General features: G+C 37.8%; 1 protein-coding gene and 1 long non-coding RNA gene across 5 annotated transcripts in view; one reads left to right on the top strand and one right to left on the bottom strand.

The window, feature by feature from the left end:
- The window catches only part of TRPM3 (transient receptor potential cation channel subfamily M member 3), a 417,155-nt gene that overhangs the window by 194,103 nt on the left and 199,808 nt on the right, over positions 1-23,244 (bottom strand). The window lies entirely within an intron of this gene.
- On the top strand, positions 7,230-10,761 carry LOC108493651. Its single transcript, XR_001873555.1, has 3 exons — positions 7,230-7,711; positions 8,051-8,197; positions 8,391-10,761. It is a non-coding gene; the product is annotated as an uncharacterized LOC108493651 (long non-coding RNA).

Here is a 23,244-nt window from a genome sequence, read left to right as displayed (position 1 = left end):
TCTTTGACTCCATCTACACAAAATATTCACCATCTGTCTCTGGAGTTTAACACAAACTTTCTTCAATGCTTTGATATTGGTACAAAATATCTAAACCAGGAAGAAGCTCAATCCTTGAGTAATAAACATCCTCATCAAGAGATCTTTATTTGCAAATCAAAACTATATATGTGCCTTCAAAGTGAGTAGTCTATTAACCTAGGTAATGGGAGGACTGAAATACATCAATCATCTACATCTAGTCTTGAAATATAGTAAACAGTTTAGCCATTAAAACAAACAAATGAAAACCCACACTAAATGGACAACAAACCCCTACCCTAGCTATTCAAAAAAGTATTAAGGAATTTGGTCAGATTTTGTAAAATGGAAAGATGGAAAAAATGTTCACGAAGAACTATGGTGGCAAAGCCACTTCACATCTCTAAATGAATAATACAACTTCAATTCCCTCTTCAGCTTTAGGAGTTTTAAATCTAAATTTCTAGGTTGCTATGGAGTCAGGTACTCTAGGTTTTTCTTAACCTTATATTCTCAGACAAACAGGTGTTTGCTGCCTTCAGACACTTATCTGCCAGGTGGATTCACTGTAAGCACTGAGCTTGGTCTCACTCACTTTTGGTCAAATGCATACAGGAACAAATGCAAACAGGATAATTGCTGGCAGAGTTACTGAAAGAAGCAAAGAGCACCCCTGAATGTATTACTGCCACCTAAACAAGACATTCAGGAAACTTCATTTACATGCATTGCCAAAGAACAAATGTAATTCAGTGTCTGCCACTTTTCCATCCTGCTAACTCCAATTCCTCTGTTTCAGGAGACTGACATGTACCTCATTTGAGTACTTTAGTTTATTTTAAGAGTTAATTTTTTCAATTCCTATGGTGTTATCTGGACTGGAACCATTCATCCTAAATATCAGTATTACTGATTTCCCTTTTCCAGAGGCTTAGAAAGTGCACCTTAATTTTCAATTTTATTTTTATATGTCCTCAAGAAATATATTTAGTTACGGATGTATTTGTTTGAGGCAACAATTTCAGTTGACTGTATGACTACCCTTCTGATCTAACTCTATTTCACAGGAACTTAGTCCCAGAATCTGTCATCAGAGTGACTTTCCCTTACATTTATATATTTCTTGCCAAATCCTCAGATCATGTTAAGTCTGAAAACAGTTTCTAAGCTCAGCATAAGGTAGAGGGTTCACTACCACAACCTCAGTAAAATTCAGGTTTGGATTACATGAAGTCAATAACCATTAATTTTACAATGGTCTCCAGTATGGATATGGAGCCAAAATAAATTTTGCCTAAACCCGGTCATTGACTAGGCTCAGATATAAGATGTTCTGCATTTCTCTGAGAAATTTAGTATTTCTTAGCACTTTTCTTGTCTCCGGGACCTCAAAGGCAAAAATATAATGAAGCTCCTAAAGGAAATGAAGCATAAGACACCTGAATAGATCTGGAACTGGTATGTAAGTTATTGCTAGATTTTCCTGAAAACCCTTGAATTGTCCTATTATAAAATTTACAATAATTTCAGACCCAGTCCTGACAGACACTGGAAAGTAAAACAAGTCAAGCAAGTGTTCTTCCTGTTTTCAGCTTGGCTTCTCAGACTTATGTGATCATATTTTCTGTTCCCTACATCAACTAATTCTGACCCGAGTGACTGAGCTTACACACATTGGTCAGGATTAAAGAAGTCACAGAGAAGTGAGGTCCTAAAATAGCTTGTAGAGAAGAAGGAAGTGACCCCATAGGTGGTGGCAACAGTAGGAAAATGCAGAAGTAGCATATGTGTTACTTGGCACAGTGGTTCCATGGAGAAGAAGAAAAAAAAGACAAGGAGAGAATGTTTGAATTAAATTTTTTCTAACTTTAAAGACCAAAGTCGGTCACTAAAGAAAGGCAAATCTGACAAACTCATTTTACTGCTTGCAGAAACACTTGTTTAAGTGACCCTATTCCAAAAATGAAACAAATGTTCACAGGTAAAAAAAAAAAAGAAAGAAAAAAATGAGGTTACCACAAAATGCAAATATCCCTATCTCAAAGCAATTCAAAGTTATCTAACATCAACAAAGCAAATAAAAGCACTCCTTAGAGGCTTATGATTGCAAAAAGTGTAGAATATTTTGAAAGTGCTATAATTTTGTGCCAAAATAGTATGCATCTTCATTATGTATACAATGTCAGTTTCCCCTCTATCAAACTGACAGCTCTTTTAAGAGAAATAGCTCATTCCCAAGAAATGCACTGTGGGAAGTGTTCCAGAGGGGACCCCAAAAGTCTTCCAAGTATTAGAGATCTGAAAATCAATGAGTGGCAAAATGCCTCATGTACTTTTTATGATCAGTTATCTTTACATTGTCATATTATTTTCAATCAGATATCTCAATGGCCAAACTTAATTGGATAAAGCTAAACATAGACTGACACCATCTCCAATAACAAAGAGTGGAAAAAGGGAGCCAGACCTTGAAAAAGCTTTGCTTTTTCATGGAAAAGAAAAAGCATGACAAGTTTTAAGAGTGATCTCCAGCTCCAGTTGTCAGAAGCGAAATACAGGCAACACAAGCATAAGCATTTCTACTGCCCTACTGGTGACTGGAAGGTGAATCATCAAAGCTCTTGTAGACAGTTCTTGGTTTCTGACAGAATAGCTGCAAAATAAGATGATTGGGCAGGATTCTTGCCATCAAAGATACACCTAATACCTGATTTTCAGAACATGTACCCATACTTTCCATGGAAGGTGATTGCAGAGCATACCAGATTTCATTATTTAAAAACAAAAAAAAAAAGAAAAAAAAAGAAGGAAAATCAATTCCATAATCATTAGAATATCACCAAGTTACTAGTTTTATGCTTGCTGGGTCAAGACCTCCAGATTTTAATGACTTTCAATGGTAGGTAGATGGGCAGCATGCACTGTTCTGATAGAGCTGAAAAAGTCCCATTTTTCCTTGTAATCTCAATGTATCCAGAAGTCTGTATTGCTTTTCTGCATGGTCCAAAAGTTGAAAAAATCTGTATCCTGGAAGAATTTACAGAGACCTCTGAATGAGGAAAATCAGAAGGAAGAAGAGAATGGAATCAACATTTCTTTTAAAAACATTTGTGAATTATTTTTTTTTAGTATAAGTTTTATTATTTCTAGTTATATCATGCTTGTATAAGAAACAAATATTATATTATTATTTTTATTACTATTTCTAAGTAACTTGTTTTACTATGACTCTTGAAATTTGTGCAGCTGATTAAGTCAATGTCTACAGTAGCAAATGTGAGTCCATAAGAGATGAGTAGAATGAAACAGTTGGTAGTGAGGGTCCACAATACTTTTAGAAGGGTTTAACTTTGGACTTGTTCTATCTGCTCCCAGGGAGTGAATGCACAGTAGAAGGTGAAGCCCAACATATATGCTTCTGTTATGCACTTCCTGCTTGACTGTGTGAAAGCAAATGTTATGGTGTTCTCTGAGATTCTTCCAGAACAGGATGATCATGATGAGAGGCTGGACAGGAGTTGGGGATGTGAACTGGCAGGCCAGAAAGCCAGTTATGTCTGGGCTATATCAAAAGCAGCATGGCCAGCAGATCGAGGGAGGTGATTCTGCCCTTCTACTCCACTCTGGTGAGAATTCACCTGCAGTACTGTGTCCAGCTCTGGGGTGGACACTAGCACAAGAAGGTGTAAGGACTTAAAGAGCACAGTTTTCTGTCTCGAACATTGCTAAGGCCGCAGAAGCAGTTTGCCATGAGATAAACACTGGATGGAGCAACAGAATGGCACTAAATCCAGGCGGAGGTGAGATCTGGTTAGCACATCCTGGTTAATGAATCTAGACAAAAATTACCACTGTGGCAAACTTTGTAAAGAAGCAATTGCTCGTATGCATATCAATGGTCAAACAAAGATCACCCCAAGCTATGGGACAGATGGCATCTGCGACCACCAAAGCCCTCTTGCCCCCAAATACACTTCTATGGGTACCTGGAACTTGGACTGTAAGTTAAGCCACCATGAGGGAACTTGAGATAAGATAAAGGTGGTACTATAGTCCAAGTATTAGCTCAGACCTAGGGAGAGGTTAACAAAGCTGGGGGAGGGGAATTACAAAGAATGCAGAATTTATGAGCCACAAGGAAAGCCAACTCAGCAACTGTGCCGAAATCAGCTTCCACTGGATGAAAAGTAATTCTGGCAGGAGGAGATGGTGACCACCAACTCCCATCCCACCGATTCAAGAAATCCACTGACCCAAAAGAGGAGAAAGACTGAGCATACAGACTAATGTATTAGAAGTGAGAGAATAATTTCACCAATAGAATAAGAGAACTGTGTAGCCAATGAGCACTAACTCCTTCATTGGCAAAAATGCATAGTGAAAAGTTCTGGACATCTTCAGAACCAAGAAGTCTAGCGTGAAGATGGACCAACAGGATGCTGCAGGATCCACAGGTGGTCACTGTCTTCTGCTTAATCTGTCTGTCTCTCTCTTTGTTTCTGTCTCTTTTTTCTATTTCTTTGTATCTCTCTATCTTACATTTTACTGTTAAAGAAAATCTGTACTATTAACTTTGGCATATGGTCTCATTTGTTCCTTAACTCCAGCAGAGGTATCTTCCAATAATCGGATCTTAACAGATGGATGTGGACCTCTTGGAGCGAGTCCAGAGGAGGGCCATGAAGGTGATCAGAGGGCTGAAACACCTCTGCTATAAGGAAAGGCTGAGAGAGTTGGAGCTGTTCAGCCTAGAGAAGAGAAGGGCATGGGCACAAATATTACAACCTTTCAGTACTTAGAGGATACTTATACGAGAGATGAAGATAAATGTTTTAGCAGAGCCTGATGCAATAGGAAAGGGGAGTGGTTTTAAACTGAAAGGGGGTTTATTATATTAAATATAAGGAAGTTTTTTTACAAAGAAGCTGGTAAAATGCTGTAATAGGTTCCCCAGAGAGGTGGTGGATGCCCCATCCCTGGAAACATTCAAGATCAGTCTGAATGGTGATCTAAGCAACTTGATATTGTTAAAGATGTCCCTGCTCATTGCAGTGGTATTGAACCAGATGACTTTTAGGGGGCCCTTCCAACACAAACTATTATAAGATTCTATGCTTCTATGATCAGAAGGTCCTCTTGAAAAGATTTAGGTCTGTTTCTACAGAGGCATCATTAGGGGTCAAAAAGGAAATTCTGAATATTTTTACTTTCTCTCTGTTTTTCCTAAGAAATATGAAGGAAGAAACCAAAAGACAACTAAAGCTGTATGAAGTTTCCCCAGTTGTCACTCTTACCTTTCAGCAGGAAGAAGCAATGAGAAACATACTCATACAACATTTCTCTTAATCTTGGAATTACAAGCCAGCATCACCCTAAGCAATCCGTCTTTGTTACCCCTCTTTTTGACAAAATCCTTCTTTACTTGGTTAATAACATCCATCTGATCTCCCAGAATAAGTCCTGGATTACCATAGTCACCACCTCCAATGTTTTCCTTACAGAAGAAAATAAATACTGAAAGTTATCTGAACAACTCCAAAAGGCTGACCTGGTTACCTTCAAGTATCTCCTCCAATCAGGAAAGATGTTTATTAATATGAAAATGGCCATATCCAACCCATAATGATCTTCTGTGAGCTTGAATATTCAGTTAAACGCTGCATGTACCTTCTATATTGAAAGATTCAAAGCGTTTTTTTGGCATTTTGGATTTTTGGATAACATGATTTGTAAAGTTATGTAACTCTTTTGATTTCTTTTGTGAATGACATTGATTTCTTTTCATGAGAAGATGGGGCTGGTAGGTTACATTTCCCTTGCTCTTCTCAGATTTCTGTATTGTTTTCAGAGTATTTTTTTTCATACATAGCTTGAAAAGTCTGATGTTGTTTATTTTCTGAACATAAAATCATTACACTTCTCTCTTTGCTTACCCAATGTGGCAGTCATTGTGTCCTTAGACTCGCTTCCAGTCTACTCAAGTAAAATATACTCGATCCTCACTAGTAAACAAATATGAAAAGTAAAGTGAAGTACAGTCTAAAGTGGTTCATCATTATTGAAGTATGTATCCTTTTTTCATCATGAAAGTCAAACTGTTCTGATTTTCATAATGAAAATTTATTTTGACATGACTCGTACCTGAGAAGCTAAAGCAAGTGATAATCAGTCAACATCACAGTTTTGAGTGAGTCAGAGCACAGGCAGATATGCCAATATGGTGGAGAAAGCTCAAACCAAAGGGCTTTTTTTCAGACTGTGTCAGAGACTGAAATGGTTAATGATTTATGCATTCTAGGATTGCCAAGGGACTTCTGCAGGCTTCTGCAGGACTTTTGCATTATACCACTGATGGCCCATCAAAGCCCATCCCCCCCTCTGCCAATCTTGAAAGGCGGGAAGCAGGCCACAGACAGAAACTCTGCGCAGGCCCAGGAGAGGTTGGAGGCTTGAGGCATGGCCTGTGACACTAACCATGGATATAATAACTCATAATTTCTTGGAGTGTGGGGGCTTCCCTCCTTCACCCCCAGCAGATCAAGGCCACCACTTCAACTGACAGGCATGGAAGTGGCAACTACCAAGTATCATCGCTGGACCCCGGGGGTGGTGACTATACACATCTTTCCACTCTCATCTTTTCTTTCTCTTACTCTCCCTTACCCTTATCCTGTCCTTCCTCTCTCTCCCTTATGCATTTTCCCCCCCAGAGGTTATCCCTATGCCATATTGCTATAGAAGATACAGATGCTAACACCCAAAATGCTAACTTACCTGTTGAAACAAAATTGTTAAAATGAACCCTACCTATATATGTTTTCAAACACTGATTATTCAGTGTCGTTTCACTCTAATCCACCCCAAGGGAATTATTGATAAGAACCTGGGTTACCCCCCTGTCATTTGGCCCTCCTGAGAGTTCGGGTGCTCAGAGGTGATTGTGTGCCAGGGCAGTGTTCCCCGGAGAGCCAATCACTGCTCATCTTGTTCGCTTCTGCTCAAAATCACAAATACACAGCACTGGAAACTGTTGGCAGTGTTTCTGTTGGTGTCTGCTGTGTGCAGGTGGAGAAGGCCAGGGGGTGGCTGGGCTCCTTCTTTCCCCCCTCCGGGGGGTGGGGTGGGGAGCCCTGCGGCCCCCCAGCTCTGCCTAGGCCAGAGTTAGAGACAGCATTTGGAGTGTGTGCTGTGAAGGAAGAGATTCACAGCACCTGAGGTAAGAGGGAGGAGGCTACGCCCTCTTCCCCCCCTTGCAGCTGCGGGACGCTTGGGACAGTGTATAACTGGACCAAGCTGCCTGTGGCCAAGGCTAGGGGACTCTTTTTCCCCCCCACTGCATTGAGGCTGGTGGGGGGTGGATTTTAAGGCTCAGCATTGAAGCAGAGCCAAGTGGACGGGCTGCTGATGAAACAGCTTGGAGCCAGGGAAAGGAATCCCAGGCGAAATCGGAGACAGACTGAAGAGAGAGGCCCAGAGGATGTCTCTGCCGTGATTTAAACGCAGGACAGCCGAAAACCCGGAGGAGGAATCAACATTCCAGGACGCGTACATTGATAAGCTAAACAACACTGCAGCAGCCTACGAACCGAGGTATGAGACTGAGAGATCACACAGCAGACCGAGGAGAAAGGACTCAAAGCTACTTTCTTGGACTTCGTGAGGAGGAAAAACTGCAACAAAACAGCTGAAGGTTGGTTAGGGAGTGTTCAGGGGCCCAGAACACTCCCACGAGAGAGAGACTGCGTTACCCAGCAGCCTTGAAAGGCTCTTCCTGGACTAAAGTTAAAGGGAGGGGCTTAAAAGGACTGATAGAAATGTAATATATATATATAGTTGCCTTTAGTTTGTATAGTATTTATTTCTGTAAATAAATGTATATACTTCCCACTGTCCGTATAGAAGCATCCAGAATGAAAGTTTCTCTCCAGTGTTGGGATAAATTGTTGGAAGGGGTGGGGGGAGGCCTAGAAATTAGATTTTGGATTTCCAATGTGGCTCAAACTGCTACACCCCCCCTCTTTTTTCTGAGGTGGGTCATAACAGACTGTTCACAAAAGGTTCAGAGAACATCCTACAAACTGCGCAGGGAAACAGATATGAGTGTTCACTGGAGACATTTAGCTCCACAGTTGGATAAACACTGCCCAGCGTATGATCCAATACAGAGGGAAATTTGGTAAGTTCTCAAGGTATGACAGAATTTGCATGAATTTTAATTACATTTATAATAATTCATATTTTATAAGGCAATCTCTCTTCATAATAGTCTTTTTTTTAAAATTTGGAATAAACAGAACTTACAGATATTAGCTTTAGTATGGGGAGAGAAAAAGAGTTATTATTCATAGTACTCATCTATCTGTACATAGGAGGGGAGTTGGACTAGATGATCTTTGAAGGCTCTTTCCAATCCAAAGCATTCATTGAATTTATGGACCCTATACAAGTAACACACATCGGAGCATCTTGCAGGCAGTCTTACTGGAAAAAAAGAGTAAGTTCTAAAAGACAACACCTCACTTTGCAAGACAACCAATCTACCTAAAAATCTGATCTGCAAAGGACCTTTTTCCATCACTGCTGCTAGGCAGAAAAGTTATAAATATGAAATGAAGCCTGATTTTTCAATTTCTCAGTCCTACTCTGTGCAGATAGAGCACCACCAAAACCTGCCTCCTAAACTGCAGGTCACAGAAGGCCAGCAAGCTCCACCTAAAATGTGTGAAATTTGTTTGGATGTGTAAGTTCAGTTGTCAGACATGTTTTACAGTGGAAGTAAGTGAGACTGATGCCAGAGTTTACTCCAAGTGAAGAAAAAAATGAATCTTGCAACAGAAGAGAAGGGACAAACCTAAACCTGCAAAGACATCTAAAAGGGTTTGAGTACACTCAAAGCAGGACTAAAGAGCTGCTCCACTCTTTCAAGCTAACTCTGAACTGTCAAATTTAGACAGGAAGTTTGAAATTCTATTCTATTATCCTTAAAAATGAACAGTGGCTAGACTAAAATACAAAGAGCAGCTAGCCAGAATTTCTGGCCATTTTAAGTATCTACAATAACCACTCGCACCCAAGCCTGCCTGTATATGGCATATAAAATAACATGAATCTCATCAGCTCAGTATCTGTCTCTATATGACAGAATCTTTTATTTTTTTATTGACACTTGACATTTATCATACTGTTTGGATAGATCCTGGTGACAATTTGCAAAGATATTTTCTGGGCTTTCTGTCAGTATTTCATGTTAGCACAGCAGACCCCATTAACCCAGACTCAGAAAAAACATCCCTTGAATGCAAAAGAGAAACAAAGTAAGTTCTTTTTAATTAACTCTACCAATTTTTCAAAATATTTTCAAGTCAATCCAAGGGACATGAAAATCTAAAGCAGTGGTTTGTATGTTATTTACCAATGCTGACTTTTATAGAAACTCAAACAAGTCAGCTCATTTTATCCAACAACAGAAATGTATTTCCAAGAGCTTTGATTTATAATAGGTTCCTTTGATTTTTCACCTTCATTTCAATGACAGGGAAACTACATAAGTGAATTACAGTTAGCATGGGGCAATGTTTGTGTAAATGGTCTTCACACAAGCAAAAATCCTACTATAAGAAAAGTCAGCAAATGAAGTGAGATTGGAAGATAGAACAGAGAGTAAGTTCTAAAAAAATGTTTGGGGTTTTCTTTCAAAAACATAGTATTTCGGATGAAAAATACTAAGTTCACAGCTAGTTCTAGCTAACAAGAAGGTGGGACTTAATATTTAGTAAAATTTTAGTATATTTAGTGGACTCAGAGACACAGAGAAAGTAAGAAATATCTCATGCTTTATCTCATTACATGTTTAATTATTTTAAGATGATAAGTTCTTTTTTCTTGATTGGTCAGTGTTCATCACTGAGGGAAAGATTTGCTGTGTTAAAGCATGATAGTCTTCTAGGTGAACGCAGGAGAGAAGATCTTTCTATTTGTGGTGGTCAGAAGCGTTACTTTAAAGCTTTCAGCATTTCAGTACTCTCAGTATTCAATTTAAAAATATATGTATGTAAGTACTGTTATTTATGCAATTATATGTCATTTAGTTCAATAAATATGCATTCACAGGAATGATGACATAATTAAGTCTCACAAATTTTGTAGAACCTCAGTCACTATACTGTCACAGTCAAAAGACATACGTTACTGATTCATTTTGCCTAACCACACTTTACCAGAACACTCACAAGAAGATTTACCAATTTTTTTATGGATAGGTTGTCACAATACTTGTTCACACCACTAGATTTCATGGAACTTCTGGTATAGGTGTAGGTTACAACACTAAATTCTGATCTGTACAGCTTTGAGCCCTCAGAAAATGTAAAAAAAAGAGGTTCTCTATTTTACCCAGAAAGTATATCAGCCATGATGTATACTGTGTTTATAACTTCTACAGAATATTCTTCCCTTCTTTAACTGTGTGTAATTTGTTAAAAATACTCCAAAACTCCCATCTTTTTCTACTTTTCAAAAACCTACTGTGATGGCTCCCCCCTCTTTCCCACCAGGGAAGTAATCCACTAAATGCTTTCAAGGTATCCAAGAACAAGAAAAGCAAAGCAGCATTTACTGTTTTACAAGTCTACAAAAAAACCCTAACTGGTCTTTGGCTGAAATTCCTAGTTTTCTTTAAATCCTCCATGGCTTTTGAATTTACTATTTTCCAAAAGACTCCATCTCTTTATTTTCTGACATCTTCTGGGCTTACTTGTACATATCACATGGACTTAAAAAAAAAGTAACTTTAGTGCATTCTTTTCCGAGTAAAACAGAAGTCGGGTGAGATTTTCTGAAGCTGGTAGATGTGGTTTGTAAAGTTTTAAGTTTTTGTTTGAGTCCACATAATATATCAAATGTCAAAATACAATTAACCTATTTGTAGTTCAAAACATTATATTCTTTGACAGCACAGTGATGGGAAATGCCTAGTTATTTGCCATAGCAAGAATGTCTGGGAAATCCCTTTCTAGTTATTTTTTTTTACCACCTTTCAAGTTATTAGTTGATAACAAATTCACAGTAAAATGTAGCTGTTCTGTTCATTTATCATCAGACCATTTATCAGCAAGATCAGTTTATTACCAGTATTTTCTTAAACAAACAAGTTAAAAATAAATGAGAAATATTATAAATGGAGAAATGTTCAGCAGTAGTTGAACATTAATGAACAATGTTTAGCAGGTGCATTGAAAATTTGTCTTCATATGTGAATTGTATTTAGTGAATAAGCATAGCTGTCACAGCTGGAGATCAAACACTAAAAACTCATGAACTTTCATGAAAAATCAAATACAGTGGTCTTTATCAACAGAATTAAATGTAAATTATGTCATATAGATATATAAGCTGTGTTCCAGGCCAGACAATAAAGGCAAACAGAAAGATGTAAGTATGGTGATGATAGATTCTGTATCAAACCTGAATTTCAAAACTTTCATCTGAAGATGAAAGGTCTGAAGAAAATTTGAACAAAATAATTGCAAAAATAATTTAGACAAGACCAAGTAAGTTTAAAACAAGATACTACAAGATAAATCTGAAATTTGAAAGTTTAGCAAGTATCTGTTGATATAAAATAAACAAACAATTGGCTTCTGTATTTATAGTTGTTGTTGGTCTTCGTAAAACAGTTTTCTTTGTAGAAATCTATGCTGCTTATGGAAGATGTCATAACAGGAGTTACTTCCAAAGAACAGGACAACAACTTCAGAGACCCCTCTAAGGACATGTACATTCTCTTTTGCACTCCACAAGTCTTCCTACTATTTAAAGAAAAACATTCTCCAGAATTAGTTGTCAAACATCACGAAGACAACTCATAATCCCTTGTTAATTAATCAAATTAAGAGGGTCAGAGTGTAATTTGCAAATGTTGACAGCAGCAGGCTGAAAGTTTCATAATTCTTCCCTAAGAAAAACTTGGGTCCTGATATTGAGAAGACTACAGATTCGACAAGCATTCTTCAGTCTTGTCCCCAAAACTGTGAGGACTAACATTTTCAAGTTTTACCTAAAATCAGAGATTGATGCCTTGAAATTTCAGGACCTAGCCTTATTCCTGCTAAAATTAACTGAAGCAGATGCAGCTACTCACTTTGGATATTTGCTACCTGTAAGTGCCAAATACACAAATGTAGAAAAATTCCATGAAAATAAAATATTAATCATAGTTTTGAAGAAATGTACTTAAGAACTCTCCTAACTACAATTAAAATCTGTATTATCTACAGCTGAAAAGTTGGTTGTGCATTTACAGTAAGCATTTGACATGTCGTAGGTGTTTTTATCAAACACCTAGAATGGCAAAGTTATTTAAGGAAGATTAACTGAATTTATGCAAAGCTTTTGAACTTTGTTATGGCAATATTTAAAGACAATCCCACGTAACGTACTTTCTTCTAAAAAGTTGCATTCCAACCTCCTGGAAATGCTCTTGTTTTAATGTTATCTCCTGTCTGTTCATGAACCAAAGGTTTTGATGCAAAATATTGCTGATACTAAATAAACACAGAAAATTCTAATTTGAATTTATTATACTTTTTTTTCTTTGTTAATATCATATTGAGATTTTTTCTTTGTTAATATCATATTGAGAGGCAGGTGCAGTGTGTGAGTTGTTGGCTACAGTGGCATTTGATGTAACAATAATTCATGAAACAGAACTGACAACTGAGATAGCCAAAGGAAATAAACCATCAAGCATTAGTCTAGTGAAACAAGCATCTTGCATATATCATATCTGATTGTATTTCTGAAATGTTATAGACTGGTACCTTCAGCCTCTCTGACATAACGATCACTGAGTAAAATCCAGGCCCAGTGCTAATAACAGAAGATTGCAAAATCATGTCTGGAAATTATATGAAAAAAATCAGACTGAAGTGTTTGAGGTCTGTACCAAGGCAACTAGTAGAATGTATGATGAAATACAGAAAGCAAAAGGATGAGAAACTCTACTGGAGAGAAATCAGTACAGCACTGTAGATAAAAATGTCTCAAAAATATGGCAGAATTCTATAACAGATTCAGTGAGCAGGTGGGTGAGCTGATATGTCTAGGAATATTGTGAGAAGTTGTAACAAGTCTGCTGCAAAGCCGTCATGTGACAGAAGGGAGTTTCCACATTCACCAGTGTTGAGGTAATTACGCAGACATCACAACATGAAAAAGGCTACAGGCACTGTGAGCAGTTTCACCTGCTGGAAAACAACCTGGAAATGGATGCTGTACCACACAGAAATATTCAGAACACACAATTTCTAAAGGTAACTAGGAGATACAGACTTCCTGTAACACTGAATACATTGGCAATAAAATGGAAAAGCACAAGTGTGGCCTCTGACTCAGTCATTCTGCAACACTAAATTTCGGCGCCAAATATCATCAGTAAATCAAGTACAACCTTACAAGTTATTGGGAAAGAATCTAGTTAGTAGCTTTTAAGAAATATATAGGATAATTATAAAAAAATAGAGAGTGACAACAAAGATGATTTTAAGAATGAAATAATTTTTTAGTACTAAATAGGGGAAAAGACAAGGCAACTCTGCCAAATAAAGGGAGAAGAGAGAAGGGGGAAAAAAATAAAAACAAAGAAAATAGTATGAACACTGTTGAGAGGGACCAGGGATGGTAATTTCCTATTTCTCATAAAAGCAGTTAAAAATTAACAATTTCACTGCAAGTGTAAAAACAAAAAAACTCTTTTAGCTAGAGTATTATTTAAACTGCAAAACACATTGGTACAGTGTGCTAAAGGAAAATTATACATGGATGAGTTAAAAGATGAATAAAATGATAATTTAATGAAAGAGGCCATCAATGTCTTTAAGCAAAGTATTTAAACCACACTGCTCTGGAAGACACACCTGACCGACTCTTTGAATTGCTGTCTGTGAGAAGATTGAGGGCTATGTAAAGAAAAATAATTTTATAATTGCCCTACTTTTAATATATTTTCCCTTTGCATCTGCTGCTGCTTATCATTTTCACACAGAATATTCTTCTTGCACATATTCAAAGGTTTTATACCTCTGTCAATTATTACACTGCTGTAGAAATCAAGAGATCTTGATGCCAGTTCTGCCCACAAGCTCTCTGCACAAATGTCTCATTTTCTCCTTTGTCTTATTAGGATTCCTAATCTGTCGTGTGCAAATGCAGTTTTTTAGCTCTAACTCAGTTTTTCATATAATCTTATTTCTTAGAGTGTTTTGCCTATTTCATTTGGAGAAGTACTACCCTGTAGATTGTGGGACAGTGACCACAGTGACTAATCCATTAAGTGCAATGTACTTACGTCAAAATACTTATTGAAGTGTAAGAGAAGCTTGGACTTGTATTACTCCTAAAAGCCTTACCACCTGGTAATCATTAGTTCTGAGGTTCAAAATAGCTAAGAATAAGCTAAGACTAACTAACAAATAGCTAGATGGCTTTTTTGAAGGAGAATCACTCCTTTCTAACAGAACACCTTTTGTAAAAGAAAGAGAAGTTCAGAAAACAGTAAGAGGCAAACAACAGAGAGTGAATGGGTGGTTAGAGGGGTGAGTAACCTCACATTCCCATTTCTATTTGTTTCTGCAAGTCCATCTTTCTGTCTAGCATTGCACCTTTTTGAGAACACCTTTATTTGCCTATATGGTATGTGCTACACTGAGAGTACTATTAGGATGATGATACCTCCTGAATGCATTACAGTTTTGGTTTTTTTTTCAGAAAGGAATGTTTCCTTCACACCTCACAAACTAATGAAAATGGTAACACATGGATTTCTAATGCTCAATCAATGCACACATGCTCAAAATGCCTCTGTAATCCAAAAATGTGGGAGGGAGGGAGGGAAGGAGCGAGAGAGGAGGGAAGGAAGGAAGGAAGGAAAGAAGGAAGGAAGAAAGGAAGGAACGAAGGAAGGAAGAAGAGAAGGAAGGAAGGAAGGAGGGCAAGAAGGAGGGAAGGAAGGAGGGCAAGAAGGAGGGAAGGAAGGAGGGAAGGAAGAAGAGACAGAGCGTTAGACTAATTATCAGGCAGGAACTCTAAAAATCATTGTAGTAACAACACTTTTTCTCACTCCAAGGTAAAAAGCCATTTGTTTATGTGATGTAAATTTCAGATAATGCATCCTATGTCACATATCTGTACTTTTCTAAATCAACTAACAACTTTGCTTTTGGTTCAAAGTTTTTTGTTGCTTCTAAATTTTGCATTCACGTCATGCAACTCAGCAGTGAGCAGGTTAAGGAAAGACAGCACTCTTGAAAGCATAAAATACAAATCTATTGCTTCTGTTAGAAATAACTTAGAGAATTTTGCAACACAAAAATTATGCTCCTGAAATTCAGCACTGTCAGGGAATTCTAACACAGTAGGTGAACAACTCTACTACAAAAATTTATGCATGAAATAGCCTGAAGAATCTGAAAACTGACAAATAAAACATTTAAATTTGAGGAGAAATAGCTTCAACAGCATCACTGATGTGCTGTGAATTCTGTTTCAGCGGTACCAGGAAGTGTACCATGACAATGGGACCGCACTGTATGTTAGTCCTGGATCAGCACTTGGACTTGGTGCTAATAATTTGGTTCAAATTATTTATATCTTTGACTTTCAGTCACAGCACCTTTAAATCAAGCCTTCAGGGTCATAAAGCCAGGGCTGGCTCAGTTCTTGCCCCAGTTTGAAAGCCAGGCATCCTATGAGTTGATCCTTGCTGCTGTCACTGCTAGCTGGTGCTGGTGGTCACCAACAGACAGGGAGAAGAACTGCCCTCCTCCAGTTGGAGCTAATCTTATTTTTAGCAGATCAGAAGATGAATCAAATATCCATCTCACCCACCATGTCGAAAAAGCCTCAAAAAGACCTGGCCCATACTTCAGATATTAGTGCAAAAATGTATGTAAACCCATACAGGTAGAAAACTAAGAGCAGGGGTTTTTTCATGTAATTGTCCCTAAAATAACATATCTACATAAGCTGAGAAACAGCTATTTATTCCTTACTAAAATGTTGAGTTTCAGCGAACATTAAGCAGAGCAGTCAGTTAACTGATAAGCTGAATGAAATTGAGAGATCAGAAAGCATAATTTTTAGTTAAACATTGCTATTCAGTTTCAAGTGTTAAGAATGAGCAATCTTCATGATGGGACAAATAAAATTTATGTTAACTAGTTAATTATCTAAATTACAGGTAGGAAAGGTGAGAAGTCATATAAATACTTCCAAGTTTTTTTCTAAATGTGTAAAGAAATATTCATATATATATATATAACTCTGCTCTCAGCTGTACCTATTGTATGATATATGGAAAACAATTACAAACCAATCTGTACTAGTCACAGGAATGCAATTTTATGAAACAACACATACAAACCCCTATTCCTAAGTGGAAAAGAGTTAAGGCTCTTTCATGTTCGTGTTAAATTAAAATGTACTTACTATTCTTATTTTTTTATTCCATAGAAGAAATTTTGTAAAGGAATGTTTTGAATGAAACTTGAAGAAAGTATGACAAAGGAAATATGAAATAATTTCCCCATTAAAACGTCATCACTGTATCTGGAAGCTAAGTTTTTAAAATAAAACATTAAAATTTCCAACTTACAGTACACAAAATTGTTATACAGATATCTTAATAATTATGTAAAAAGACAAAGATAAAATCTGGCTTTGATATGCAATGTGTTCTTCTCCATGCCTGAACTGATCTATTTAACTTCATTGTGCATTCTCTACTTTTGCCTTTTGTATCGTATTTTTGCTCCTGCTCCCACAAACATCTCAGTATTCATTTGGATCTAGCTTCAGCAATTGCACATTTATGCACTGATGGGTTACAAATATGGAAGAGATGCATAAAAGAGGTCTTGTGCTTGCATGAAAAGATGAGGTAAGCCTGACCACAAGCGAGAGAAGGGTGCAACAGTAGCCAGCAATGGTGTGTTCTTGCTTTAATGCTGTTGTATCACAGAGTTCATCAGGTTACAGGGACCTCTGTAACAGGAAGACTGCCTGGTCATTGTGACAGCACTCTAAGACTGCGAGGGTAAAACTGATTCTGCAAAGAGTAAAGCAGGATCAGATTGACTTCAAGGAAGTCACACTTATATTAACTGATGAGTTTATGTTCAGAGAAACCATTTTCTATACTAATGTCCATTACTTTTCCAAGGCTAAAATAAAACTGGTAAATAATTGCAATTGCAACGAGATCAGTGTATTATCACCAAAGCAAATAACATACTGTTATCTCAGATGGAACTAAAATGATTAAACCAGAAGGAAGAGAGGTAACGTATTTATCTTTAAATGCAATGCAATGCTGCAAATGTCTGCAATATCACCAGACTAATCTTCTTTTCAGTACAAATCATGTCTCTTAATTTTCAATTTGACTAAGCACTGCTTACCCTCTTGCTGTTACAGGGAGATTTCCAGTAGAAATCCTACTGATGAAAGGAAATAATTTTATAGCAGAAGTATTGAAAGTCTTTTGATAACTGTGATAAGACTTTCCTTGAAAGTTGATCATTTTTTGAAAGGTGATCATTTTTTGAAAGGTAGCTGCACACTCATCACATTGAACTCATTTTAGATGTAAGATGCTACTGTAGGGATTTCTTTTTTTAATTTGTTGTAATTGATTACAGCAAAATAATGAGTGGGACAAAAGCTATGCACTATTTCTCATCAGACTAGGTCAAAAGAACTATAACCTTTGATTATGCCTTTTCTCTGCCTTCATTGTTAATCTGATATAAAACAGAAAGAATAAAATTTTAAGGTTTCTTGTGACTAGCACATATATATTTGAGTGATAGGGTAACTAAGAGGACTCCGGCCCATACCTCTGATTTTCTGAAAGCTAATATCAACCCTGATTAACTATTTAAAAATAGAACTGTCTTTGTTTATTTAACATCTAATTAAACTCTTAATATTTGATTCTCCTTTGTTTGTATGGAGGAACTAGTTAGCAAATGCAGTTATTTGCTTTCTTTTTTTCAGCTATATAACATAAGTTCAGAGTTAAGAAACAACTTCTTGGGAGAAGAGTAGGCACTCCAAGGCCTTCAGCAACATTATGCCAAGAATGTGTTAGAAACAGATGCTCTGTTTTCCTTTTTTGCTAGCGTGATGGTTTGGCTTTGGCTGGATGCAAGATGCCCACCAAAGCCATTACAGAATCACAAAATCAGCTAGGTTGGAAAAGATCTCTGAGATCATCCGGTCCAACCTTTGACCTAACACTACCTTGTCAACTACACCATGGCACTAAGTGCCACATCCAGTCTCTTAAACCCTCATTCTCATGGGATGGTGAATTCACCACCTCCCTGGGCAGCCCATTCCAATGCCCAGTAAACCTTTCTATGGAGAATTTCTTCCTAATGTCCAACCTAAACCTCCCCTGGCGCAGTTTAACACCGTGTCCTCTTGTCCTGTTTCTGGTTGCCCGGGAGAAGAGACCGACTCCCACCTGGCTACAACCTCCTTTCAGGTAGTTGTACCAAGTGATAAGGTCTTCCCTGAGCCTCCTCTTCTCCAGGCTAAACAACCCCAGCTTCCTCAGCTGCTCCTCACAGGACTTATGTTCCAGTCCCTTCACCGGCCCTCCATCACTCCTCTCCTCAGCTGGGCAGGAAAGAGAAAATATAACAAAAGGCTCATGGGGTGAGATAAGGACAAGGAGAGATTAGTCACCAATTACTCTCATGGCCATAACAGACTCAACTTGGGGAAATGAATCAAATTTATTATCACTCAAATCAGAATAGGAAAATGAGAAAAATAAAACTTAAACAACCTTCCCCCACTCCTTTCTTCCCAGGCTAAATTTCACTCCCAATTTTCTCCACCTCCTGCCCTCAGTGGCACAGAGGAACAGGGAATGGGGGCTCCAATCAGTTCATCACATGTTGTGTCCACCCCTACTTTCTCCTCAGAGGGAGGACTCCTCACACTCTTCCCCTTCTCCAGTGTGGGATGCCTTGCATGGGAGACAGTCCTCCATGAACTTCTCCAGTGTGAGTCCTTCCCACTGGCTGCAGTTCTTCACAAACTGCTCAAACGTGGATCCCTTTCCACAGGGTACAGTCCTTCAGGAACAGGCTGCTCCAGTGTGGGTGCCCCATGGGGTCACAAGTCCTGCTAGCAAATCTGCTTCAGTGTGAGCTCCTCTCTTCACCGGTCCATGAGTCCTGACAGCAGCCTACTTCAGTGCAGGCTTCCCACGGGGTCACAGCCTCCTTCAGGAATCCCTCTGCTCCAGTGTGGGGGAAGGGTCCTTCATGGCTGCAGCTGGATATGCGCTCCACCACGGCCCTCTATAGGCTGCAGGGGCACAGCCTGCCTCACCACAGTCTTCACCACAGGCTGGAGGGAAATCTCTGGCACCTGGAATACCTCCTGTCCTTCCTTCTCCACTGAACTGGGTGTTTGAGGAGTTTTTTCTCTCGTTTCCTCTCGCTGCTGTTGTTTTTCTTCTTAAAAACATTATCTCACAGGTGGTACCACCATTGCTGATGGGCTCAGCCTTGGCCAGTGGTGGGTCTGTCTTGGTGCCAGTTAGCACTGAGTCTAATGGACATGTTGAAAGCTTCCGGCATCATCTCACAGCAGCTAACCCACCAGCTGCCCCACTATGAAAATTTTGCCATGCAAACCTAGTACAGCTAGATGCTAACAGTATTCATTATGGTCCTACTAAATGAGTGATTATTTTATCTCTCCTTCTTAAATCCCTACTGCAGCATGCAATGCATGCAAATATGAATGTATAGTGCAGATTCCACCCTGACAGTTCCTATGCATTATGCAGGAGGCAGCTGGTTGTACAATTTAAGCTTACCCAACACACAGTTGTCTCTTTTCCCCTCCTCCACTTTTATATAAGCTCAGATGTAGCTGCTTTGAGCCTTAAGAAACCAGCAACTCTACACTCTATACTCCCACAAACACAGCCCAAACCACTTTCAGGTATATAATGAAGAAAAGGAAACAGTAATCACAGCCATGTCTATTAAGCCACTGGAGTGTGGTTATAGAAGCTGCAGGGAGACTAGAAAGTCACTGTAGAAGTAAAATTAACTATAAAAGTTAACCTTTACTGAAATGTACTGTAGAAGACTGTTACATGAGGACTCCAGGCAGGCAAAGATGGAACCACTGAGGGAGTGAATAAGCTAATAGGGAGGGCGATATTTTATCCTTTTGAGTCTCAAAAGAAAACCAGAAGTGTTTAACCCACATGTTCCAGCAGCAGGAAGGGGAATATTGCACGTCTGTGCAGTTACACTTTGCCTTCTGTACTTAATTTTGCACATACTAAGTCAAGTCAGAGACACCTTTAAATTCAAGCTTTGCCTGAATTGCTATTTGTGGCATTGAAAATGCGAACAACTTGTTCACCAAGAAGGTGAGTGCAATTACTCACCCCTGTTTCAGTTGGAATTTTTAAGCCTCTCTAATTAATGGTGAAAGACAATGTCAGCTCTGGAAAAGAAGGCTTTGAATATATCCCAGTGATTTTCACTGCATGATATTCAGCCTATAGAATGCTGAGTTCACATTGCACATAATTAATTGCTTTGCTTTCATTAATCATAGCATGGTTTGTAGTCTCATCACGAAATCCTACGTCTACTCATTCCAAATATTAAAAATATCTATTATATTTTTATTTATTTACTTGTTTACATTTTGTTTACTTAGCATTCCTAAATCAAATAATACTTCCTCTGCAATGGAACATGTGATGCAAAGTAACTTTCTGCCATCACCGTCAGTGATCAGGGCCCCATGTTTTGCATAGTTTTGGTGAGTTGACTTTTGATTTGTGCTAGCAATAATAGATGATGTGTATTTTCTCCTTTCAGTGATGAATATAGCCTTAGTACATACCTAGTTTTGGAAATGCACTGACATTTTTCAGGATAAAATATTCTCTGTGAACACTGAACATTGCATGCAACACTACATTTCTGTCGTTGCAATTATTAAGCTTACATTATTATTGCCTTACATAAGACATAACTATTTTGCCACAAAATGCAATAAGCAAATAATTTTAGTCCTGAAGACTAAATTGGGCTTGCAGTCAGAAATAATAATCAGTGGTTACCATGTGATGTTTTTCAATCTTCTGTATGAAAAAAACAGCAGACTAAAATTGTTTTTTATACTTTCCTAAGGTCATCAGCTCTCTTCAAAAACAAGGGCACTGATTTTTCTAGGCATACATGTAAAAGGAAATAACTGGTAAAGCATGCCTAAAAATATGGATCAATTTTTTTAATGCACCCATATACAAGGCAATAATTTTTGTTATCACTATTGTGACCATTTGGTCCATCAAAAAATTAATAAACCATTAGATACACAAATTTAAAATTCAAAATTAATTTGCAATAGCCAGTACTTGCCTTGCTAAAAAGGCAACTCACCCAGAGCAGGAAAAGCAAACTAATCCTCCATTTTTTCCAGAGACCACCAAAATAAACATCTTTGAATTAAGTTGAAAAAACAACTTTAAAATATGTGACAATCTCCCTAGAACTATAAGAAACAAAAATAAACTAGACAAATCTCTTACCTGCACCCTCTGAATATGAATTTAGGTACATTATTAATTTGGATGTCCAAGTTTAGACTTCTGTTTATATGAAGAGTTTGACTTCACTGCTATTGTAAAAATTAAATTTATGATATTTATCTGCTAGTTTTGTCCAGAAGAATGCTTTTCTATAAACCTAATTGAAATAATAGGTTTTTTAGCATAGTAATGTCTTGAGTAGAGATACCTCTTGTCTTAAAATGGATTCATATGTCACCTCTTTGAAATGTAATTTCGTTTCAGACCAGATACTTAAATGCTAAAATAGAAGTTATTTAAATACTTTTATTCAGTTATCTTTTAGTCCAGATCTAGTTAATTGACTAAGCCTGTGTTAATTGATTAGAAATAGAGTGAATTATTAATTTGTCAAATACTTTCTTTAAGGAGTACATATCAGTTGAGTTTGTGGGGTCAGCTTGGTAATAATTTACTAATTAGCAGCTGTGGGATAAAGAATAAAAAAGCAAAAACCGTAACTGTCATATCGAGAATTAAAGAAAATTCATAAAACATTTTGAAATACATCATTGGGAGAGTTAATATCAGCTTTTCTCTTGCCGTAACAACGCCAGAGTTCATATTTTTCACTTCTATTCTATAGCACTTTCCTCTCTTACCATATTTTCAGTCTGCATTTTCAGTCATCAGTTTACTCCCAAGAGATACAAGATTACCATCAATATGTAATACAGCATTTATTGTAAGTCCTGTTCCCCTGTATTCCCCTGTTCTCCTCACCTTGCCTGATTTTAGTGTTATTGAAGAAGCATGTTTTGCTATGTGATCTTCGGAGATTTGCTCATTTTGATAAGGGAACCTAGGAGATACACATGGCAATGACTAGATGTGTTTAAAGGCAAGAAGTATTTAATGATATTTAGAGGAGTAAATAGCTTATTTGACAGAACTATATTTCTATTCCCTCTTTGCGGATGTCAGTTCTGTGAGATATTCTGGAAAGAGTTCAGGCAGTATGTATCCACAACAGAGTGGATTTATTGTGTACACATGTTGTCACTTCTAGTCACATTTCAGTCTTCCCTAGGTGAACTTTTACTCCCGAAGTGTATAATAAAATGGAAAGAGTGAAGCATCAAAGATCAGTAGGACTACTGGAATATGCACACAAAGGTGTGCGCAGACACACCCATCTATTCTGTAGGCTTCCGGTAGGTCTAAGACAGCCAGTAAAAGGATCTTAGCACTGTGAGACTTTGATCATCAATCCAAAAATACAATCAATAAATTATGATCAGCAAGAGACATAATGCAATAAATGCAACCAAGGAATTGCAAAGAAGTCCTGATGCCAAAATGGTTTCATAAACATAATTCACTGAATGGATTTGTGAGCAGCACACACATTTTTCAAAACCTATTTTTCCACAGAAGATACTGAGAAAAAAAAGAAAAAGGGCTAAATTAATCTACTTTATCCTTGGATCACTGCTGCTTGGCCAGAGGATTGAAGAGTCTTGGAAATAAAATGGGACTGACCACTGGATGTCACTCTTGACTTAAACCTTGTTACATTTACAGTGTGTTTCTGGCAAAAAGAAGTG

This window comes from Lepidothrix coronata, unplaced genomic scaffold (genome assembly GCF_001604755.1).
Source record: "Lepidothrix coronata isolate B3197 unplaced genomic scaffold, Lepidothrix_coronata-1.0 Scaffold18, whole genome shotgun sequence".
NCBI lineage: Eukaryota > Metazoa > Chordata > Aves > Passeriformes > Pipridae > Lepidothrix > Lepidothrix coronata.
Note: the sequence above shows the minus strand (reverse complement) of the source record. Positions and strands in the feature narration are given on the sequence as shown.